Source organism: Oreochromis aureus, linkage group 5 (assembly GCF_013358895.1).
Source record: "Oreochromis aureus strain Israel breed Guangdong linkage group 5, ZZ_aureus, whole genome shotgun sequence".
Classification (NCBI taxonomy): domain Eukaryota; kingdom Metazoa; phylum Chordata; class Actinopteri; order Cichliformes; family Cichlidae; genus Oreochromis; species Oreochromis aureus.
Window position 1 is genome coordinate 27,550,081 of NC_052946.1, and position 7,528 is coordinate 27,557,608.

The window sequence follows — 7,528 nt, forward strand, 5'->3', positions numbered from 1 at the left end:
AAAAATGAAAAGTTTCTTCAAGAGAAGAAACAGCAAGACATAAAGGAGAAAGAGATGGAATGCAAACTTCACAACATGAAGAAACAAAATGAAGTCTTGCAAGTAGAGATTAATGAAGTACTGCAGAGAAATGCACAAGTGGTTCATGAGAAGAAACAACTGGAAACTGAATACAGAGAACTGGAAGGCCGAAATAAAGACATGGAAGAAAGGCACAAGGAAATGCTCGTGAACCAACAGAAGCAGCCCAATGTGGACATCATAAATGAGGGCTGGGGAGTAATGTTTAATCAAGCTAAGCAGCGGATTGTAAGCTTGATGACAGAAAAGAAGCAGAACATTCGTGAGTTAAGAACAATGTCCTGCCAGCTTCAACAAGCACAAGCTGTTAGTCTGGAGACCCATGAGAATCTCGAACACGCTGTCAACCTGAATCAGCAGCTGCAAGTACAGCTTGATGAAGCATTGGAGAAAAACGAAAAGTTTCTTCAAGAGAAGAAACAGCAAGACATAAAGGAGAAAGAGATGGAATGCAAACTTCACAACATGAAGAAACAAAATGAAGTCTTGCAAGTAGAGATTAATGAAGTACTGCAGAGAAATGCACAAGTGGTTCATGAGAAGAAACAACTGGAAACTGAATACAGAGAACTGGAAGGCCGAAATAAAGACATGGAAGAAAGGCACAAGGAAATGCTCGTGAACCAACAGAAGCAGCCCAACGTGGACATCATAAATGAGGGCTGGGGAGTAATGTTTAATCAAGCTAAGCAGCGGATTGTAAGCTTGATGACAGAAAAGAAGCAGAACATTCGTGAGTTAAGAACAATGTCCTGCCAGCTTCAACAAGCACAAGCTGTTAGTCTGGAGACCCATGAGAATCTCGAACACGCTGTCAACCTGAATCAGCAGCTGCAAGTACAGCTTGATGAAGCATTGGAGAAAAACGAAAAGTTTCTTCAAGAGAAGAAACAGCAAGACATAAAGGAGAAAGAGATGGAATGCAAACTTCACAACATGAGGAAACAAAATGAAGTCTTGCAAGTAGAGATTAATGAAGTACTGCAGAGAAATGCACAAGTGGTTCATGAGAAGAAACAACTGGAAACTGAATACAGAGAACTGGAAGGCCGAAATAAAGACATGGAAGAAAGGCACAAGGAAATGCTCGTGAACCAACAGAAGCAGCCCAACGTGGACATCATAAATGAGGGCTGGGGAGTAATGTTTAATCAAGCTAAGCAGCGGATTGTAAGCCTGATGACAGAAAAGAAGCAGAACATCCGTGAGTTAAGAACAATGTCCTGCCAGCTTCAACAAGCACAAGCTGTTAGTTTGAAGACCTATGGGAATCTCGAACACGCTGTCAACCTGAATCAGCAGCTGCAAGTACAGCTTGATGAAGCCGTGGAGAAAAACCAAGAGCTTCTTCAGGAAAAAGAGCAACAGGAAAAAATGCAGGAAAAGACAACTTATTCCCCAAGACTTACAAAGGAAAAGTCTAGAAATACACGCATGTCATAATGAAATGAGGGAGAAAACCATTGAACTAGAAGGAGAAAGGGGAAAACTGAAAAAAACAATGCTCAGGCATGCAGTATAGGATCAATGACATGCTGAGAAAGAACGCAGAGCTCAAGGAACTTAATAACAAGTTGAAGTGCAAAAACAATGACATGCAGGTTCAAGAGCAAGAACTGGAGAAAGCGCATAATGACCTGAAGTGTATGCTTCAAGAAATCCAGAGCAGAAATGAGGAGTTAGAAGACATGTACAACAAAGTACAACAGAGGAATACAGACATGCACGAGGAAAAGCTAATACAGGAGGCAAAATCTAAAGATCTGAAAGAAAAGCTTGAAGAAAAACAAGCACAATTAGAAGAACTGGAGAAAAAATGCAAGAAACTTGAGGAGGAAATTACAGTAACAACTGAAGAACTGAAAACCCTCATCCTACAGAAAAAAGAGCTCCAGGAACAGTGCCTGAAAAAGAAGAAGAAACGCTTCTGGTTTTTCAGGAGGAGGGACCCTCCTGCTTCCTCACTTGATTATAAGGTGGTGTAGCCTGGTCTTCCTCCACCGCTTTTCTATCTCCTCACCCCTCTACCTCCCCTCTTGCCCTTTCTCTCCTTCCACCTCTCCATCATTCTCCATTTTTTCCTTTCTCCCCTCCCTCACCCCCCAACTAGTCAAGGCAGATGACCCTCCCTGAGCCTGGTTCTGCAATAGGTTTCTTCCTTTAAAGGGAGTTTTTCCTATCCACCGTCGCCGAGTGCTTGCTCAGAGGGGATTGTTGGGGTTCTCTCCTCCTTTCTATCCCTTTCTTTTCACCTCCCCTCTTCTCCCTTTCTCTCGTACCACCTCTCTCCATCACTCTCCATTTTTCTTTCTCCCCTCCCTTCATCCTTTTTTTTCTTTTTTCACCCTCACTTAACTTATTCTTAACTAACAATAAACACAATCAACCATATTTTTACTTGTGTCAAATCAGTGTCTCTTCATTCAAGAATAATTCATCTTAAGAATAAAAACAACAAACGGGTGATAGCTGTGTGTGTTGGTGGGGCAGCATATTTATGTTTTATATTTTAGCAGTACCTGTCGTGATCTGCTGGTTTGACTCACCCAATAAAGAAATGCATAGACACAGAGTTATATTTCTCTTATGTATGAGGACAAAATTTCAGCAGATGTTTAACATAAGAGAAACACCTGCATAATATGCATTTAGACTGATGAAAAGCACAGATTTTATTTACATTTGGGTTAAAAAATTTTAAAAAATCTATAGATGACCCTCGAGTGGCACTGCATTAAAAATGGGGATGATTCTGTCTTGAAATGACTGCATGGACTCAACACACACCTAAATCACTCTCTGTGATCACAGTTCATTGTGCCATCAACAAATACAGAAAAAAAGCTTCAAGTCATACCAAGAAGAAACCATAAGTGAACATGATCCAGAAACGCTTCAATAGCAGACAAATCAAAAAGTGAAATTGTTTTTGAAAAACACAGACATCGCATCATCCAGACTAAAGAGGGATTACCCGACTTTCTTACAGTTGTAATTTTACAGTTACAGTTGTAATGTTTGGCTGTTTGTGTGCAACCTACCTCTTTCCCCTGAACTGAAACATAGCGGTCTCTTCCAGACCATTTCTTCAGATCTGTGTGTTTAATCGTGTAATTTACGTCCACATGGAAGGGAGGATAGATTGTGTCGTTGAAGCCACATGAAATGAAGAGTCCCATCAGGAAGAAGATGGCAGCAAATATGAATATCACGAACCTTTGTGGTCCCTGGAGTGTAAAAAACAAAAACAAAAAAGAGTGGTGTCACACAAGAAAATATAGTTAGTAGAATACAAATTTTCACATCAGGTATTTCAATTTTGTGCCACATTTGACTCCAAAGGTTTTCTAAGGAAAATTATCTGCTGATTGCAATTACAGATAATAATTTTCATACCGCCATGCTTTGTTGCAGCAAGCCAAATACTTTGATCTGGATAGTGTCGTGAAAATTTCCTTAATAAAAGGCAAACCATTGGTGAGGTTTTATTTCATGTACACATAAGAGAGAGTGCATTCATTCATGCAGTCTCTAAAAGGAATGTGGGGCTGCACGTTCCTTTATACACTTGCACACAAAGAAAACTACACAACTCGGCTCACCCTTGGACCCCCCCAACTTCCACTACCTGCAAGAATGTCAGTCATGCCATAATAATAAGAAATCCTTTCCTGACTGTCCTGCTCTGAGTGCCGTGATAAGTGTCTGTCCCACTATCCTTCATATAAACAATGCATACATTCCTGATTAAAAGTTTAAGACCACTTAAGCTGCAACAAGAAGAAGTGGGAGTGAGACAAAACATTTTTTGTGCATGCAATTTATTGAAAACAACGCTGAAACAGGATGTTTTACAGCTGATCAAAAGTTTAGGACCACATGCCTTTAAAAGGCCAAATCTGTGCAAAAATGTGGATTCATACTTCATCACATCACAGCAAATACCTTTGTGTCAAAGTAACTGAGAATAAAACCCAGAAAAACATGAAGGAGATTTTCCTGGCCTGGCTTTTTATAGCAGATAACCTTAAAAATATTCTACAATATTCTGCAGTTTTGCATAATTTTAAAAATTTCTTAAGCATTGAACAGCAGAAATTAGGCTTTCTTGTTCTTGAAGTACACACACAGACAGAGAGAGCTGTGCATGAAGTGTGATTTTATCGTGGTGGGAGGAAAACAGCAAAAGTAAGAGGGAATTAATGATGACAATTTCTAATGGGCAGTTCGCATGCACCTTTTGAATATTTCCTATTTCTTGTCCAATTACCCAATTAATTAATGAAATAATAGAATAATCCATTTCTGAAATAACTGATGGATGCTTGCCAGATAATTACAATTATCCTGACAGCAGAAAGGGAAAAATGAGGCATAAGTTCTCATTTACCAAATGTGAATTTAATTACAAATAATATCTTGTGATATCCGTTGGAGCTGAAAGGATGTTCAGGTTCAAGCTTCACATATTGACAAATTTATTGTACACTTCAAATTGTTGTTCGATAGAATAAATGTCAAGTCAAATCAGTTTATTAATGAGCACATTTAAAAACAACAAGTGTAGCCCAGGGTTGGAACACAACTAAAAACCTGTTAAGACTCAGTCTGCGTTAAATGCCAAGGAATAAAAATTAGTTTTCAAGCAGGTTTTGAAGCTGTCAAGTGCTGGTTTGGTCCTAACTGGAAAGAGCAGACTGTTCCATGCTGATCCATTTATTGATTTTTTTTTTTTAGCCAGCAGATAACTCCCCACATTTTTTTAAAGGGGTTTTCATATTGTTTTTGAGAGGGAGCTAGATTTGTGAAAGATCGCCATAACAGTGAAAATAGCATATTTTTTCAAAATTGAAGATAATGTAAGCATGGCAGTTGAAAAGAGTACTGGGTCCACCCAATTTTAAATCTTCACTCCAATCAAAATAGCAGAGAAAGTGAAGTATGTCACAGAAAATTACATTAACAACAAAACAAAACAAAACAATGCAGGCTAATTGCTGATTGCTAATGCTACCAGTCATATGCAAAGTCTTGGGTCGAATGTGTGACCCACCTGCCCCTGGGACTTTCAAATTGCAGGAAACCACCAGCAATGTGAAGCTGTCACTTTGTCCTCTGAGTAAAACTGTGTTGTGTTTTATGAACAGAAAACGCCATTAAATAAGTGGGGAACTAAAAATTAATCAGTAATGAAAATTATTTGATTTTTCAATACAGTCGTCACAGTGACTGTAGATAAGAGCGTTTACATGTGGACTTTAGATATTTGTTGGGCCCACTCTCATGAGAATGAAGTGAGACAGATGCTCAGGTCAGTTATTCAGAAGCATACCACATCAAAGTCCCACCAAAGTCAGCTACTATTGTCTCAGTCCCAAGAAACCCTGCTTTGGACAGTCTGATCACAGACTTGTTAAACTCAAGCAAATGCTGCATGAATGTATTGTTAAAATGTGACTAGTAGTTAAAGGTAGGGTGAGACTAGAAAAGTGCCATATGTCGGTAGAGGTGGGAAGTAATTAAGTACTAATACTTTCTTACTGTACTTAAGTAGAACTTTTCAGGTATCTGTACTTCAGTGAAGTAGTCATTTTTTCTGACAACTTTTTACTTATATTCCCTAAATTCTTAAACAAGTATCTGCACTTTGTACTCCTTACTTTTTAAAAGCAGGCTTGTTAATTTTGATTTAAGGCATATGAGGGAAGCTATTAGCTCGTCACTGCGAGCCTTCAAACATCAAACTGATTTGAACCAAAACAGTAACACGTCACAGGCAATCCTATTCATTTATCAATCGCCAGGTGATGCCACAAACCGGTTGGTTTGCTGTACTGTGATGGAATTAAAGTAAAGATGAGTGTGTGACTAGTGCGCAGTGGTTGTCTAGTAAACAGTATGGACAGGATGGAAATCAGCCAGGACAACTAATGAAACATCTGCTTACATCTGGTTGAAGTCAGGTGTATAAATCCACATAGAGCAACAGGCCAGCTGATCACAGCCTGTACATTAACAAAATCTACTGGAGCTCTTAATAGAAATGATAGTGAGTTGTACTTCTTTTTTTCCCCCACATTGAGCCATTCAAAGCATCAGCACTGACGAAACACCAATGAAATCCTTTACATCGTCTTCTTCTTTTTACCATCTGGGATGAGTGAAGGTGATGTTGTACTGTTTTGCCCAGCGTGCAAACACACGTTTCTCTGTAATAAAACGATGTTGGCCCTGACTTCGCCTGTTCTCATGCTGGAAGTATGTTGCACATTCATTAACCCACCAGCGATCGTAGTAGTGGTATCGCACCTTCTTGATTCCGGGCGTTCTTATGGGAAATAAAACACATTTCTGGTGAAATGGTTTTTAATATGTCTGTGAGTTTTAATAATGGGTTGAAGTTTTGTAAAAGGACAGCATGAGTCTTAATGTTATACTCACCCACAGTGATTGGGTGGAACCATCCCATATGCTTTGATGTTATCACATATCTCAATGGCTATGACCATTGTGAACCAGCCTGTACTCAGCTACGAGTGAGATTGGTCTCTGAGCAGGAGAAAAGCGATATATGAATGTGATATAATTCAACAAGAAGAATAAGAAAAGACATTTTGTCAGCACACTTGATACTCACCGGTCATATCCTGTCTCTCTTAGGAAAAGATCATCAAATGTGAGCATCTTGCTAGGGGTGACAGTCAAATAGGAGATGTCTCTGTAGGTCATGCTGACTCTCTGGAGCGATCCATAAAAGGCTGCTTTGGGATCTTTTCTTATCTTGTACGGAGGTCCCCAGAAGATGATCACAGAGTGGCTGTCTGTACGTCGTAGGAACTCATTGGGGTTTCGGAACACATAGGACACACTGGAGTGGCCCCCGACATCAGATTCATACCCCGTCGTAGGAGCGTCGTTAATGCAGATCACACACTCAGTGTGGTCGATCTCATCTCCCACTCCACTACCCAGGATGTGGCCAGAGCTGGTCAAAAAAGCACAGTTATGACATTGCATGGTCATACTCTGAGAAGGAAACATGAGAAGGAGCTTTTTAAGTAAATGCGTTCAAACCATTGACTGTAGAAACTATTGACTATTTTCTACAGTCAATGGTTCAAACAGCAACTGTCAGGGACAGTGGTGTGGAAATATGAGTCGACAGATTTTCATCTGCACTTGCACTATGTCAGTTGATTTATTCTTAAAAAGTGACAATACTAAAACAAAGTGCTAAATCTAGTCAACATTGTCAACAACAATATGTTAATTGGCCTTTTTTAGCAACACGGCTCATTTAAATGTGCGTAAGTTCAACTTTTGTTAACCTGAGAAATGACAAAAGAAAATTTAGAGTCAGAAAACATCTGAATGAATATTAAAAGTTCATATTCTTTTAATCACCAAATCACTGAAATGTGTGAGAATCCACTACAGAAAGATCAAT

The 7,528-nt window shown here is 39.3% G+C and overlaps 1 pseudogene; it reads right to left on the minus strand.

Moving 5' to 3' along the window:
• Nucleotides 1–3,196: 3,196 nt before the first annotated feature.
• Nucleotides 3,197–7,126, minus strand: LOC120440406 (annotated as a pseudogene).
• Nucleotides 7,127–7,528: the final 402 nt, after the last annotated feature.